Consider the following 1,278-nt stretch of genomic DNA (forward strand, 5'->3'; position numbering starts at 1 on the left):
AGATCGCAGTGCATCTGTTCATTCACTCGAAATATGCCCACGTTTTTCGATATCCACTCCTTGATGTTGCAGTTGCCCCTAATTTGTTCCCAATATATACAACAACACAATGTCCGCCGTTGGCAGAGGCCGTGTGACCTAATGGATAACATATCTGACTTGCGATGTAACCATGAAGTTATCACAAGATTGCTATTTCGAGTCCTGTCGCGGTCAACTAGGCTCGCTGCGTGAAATTTTATATATTCTTTGTTGTGTTTCTGCCGAGAAACCAACCACCTCTTCCAGTCACTCACCTGAAGTGAAGGAAGGCTGTTTGCTGAAAGAATCTGATGACACGTTTTCATCATTGTCGATTTGCATGCACGGGCAGAGCAAGCTGTGAAGTGGACGTTCTTGCACATTATTTTTGTTTGGATACAAAAAGCAGGAGATTGATTGGCTGACAATGCGCTGCACAAGTGACGAGGTGGCCGAGAGTTGAAGGCGATGGACTGCTCATCCATTGTGCTCTGCACGCATGGATTCAAATCCCATCCTCGCCGACGTTGTCTTACAGCTTTGTCCTCGTTTTGTCATTCACATTTAACCTCATCGCCAAATTCCCCTTTTACTTCCAAGCATGCTGTACTTTCCTCATGTCATGTCTCAAATTAATAATATATTCGTCAAAAGGTGAACAGTTGCAGGACAATGGCGAGCGGCACTAATTAGATAGGTTTCTGAGAGACAGCACATGCACGATGGGCCTAATATCTTTTCTCACTACCGTCAGAATCTGAGAGCTGCGCTTTTCACTGTCGGCGGCTCGTTGGTCCACGCTTATGATTCTCGCTTAGGAATGATCACATTTGAAATGCGAGAGTTCTCGGGCCAAATTACGGACGAGCCCCGCCATGTTTTACTCAAAGTTCCGCTTCTCACAGTCACTCGAAATGTGAGAAAACAGACATGTTTCACGTTAAAACGTGTGATTTTGCGCCGATGTTCCCTTAGCATCCAAATCCCAGAGCAAAGTGAAACCCGCCAAACTGAGTAAAGTTAAAATATCTCAGAGGTACTCGGCTCTGTGACTCGTTGGATAACCTATCCCTTGTTTGGTTCCGGCCAATCCTTCATCAGTATATCTTCCTGTCTGTACGCATAAGCTCACATCAATTGGGATAAGCATACATTCAGCGTCAATCTCCACCTCTGCCCTGAATATGAGTGCGTCCTGTTTCTCTAGAGCTAAAAGATGTGAGAAGCTGCCTTTTGAATTAGTCCCTTGGCTGCCGA

This window comes from Pristiophorus japonicus, unplaced genomic scaffold (assembly GCF_044704955.1).
Source record: "Pristiophorus japonicus isolate sPriJap1 unplaced genomic scaffold, sPriJap1.hap1 HAP1_SCAFFOLD_58, whole genome shotgun sequence".
NCBI classification, from domain to species: domain Eukaryota; kingdom Metazoa; phylum Chordata; class Chondrichthyes; family Pristiophoridae; genus Pristiophorus; species Pristiophorus japonicus.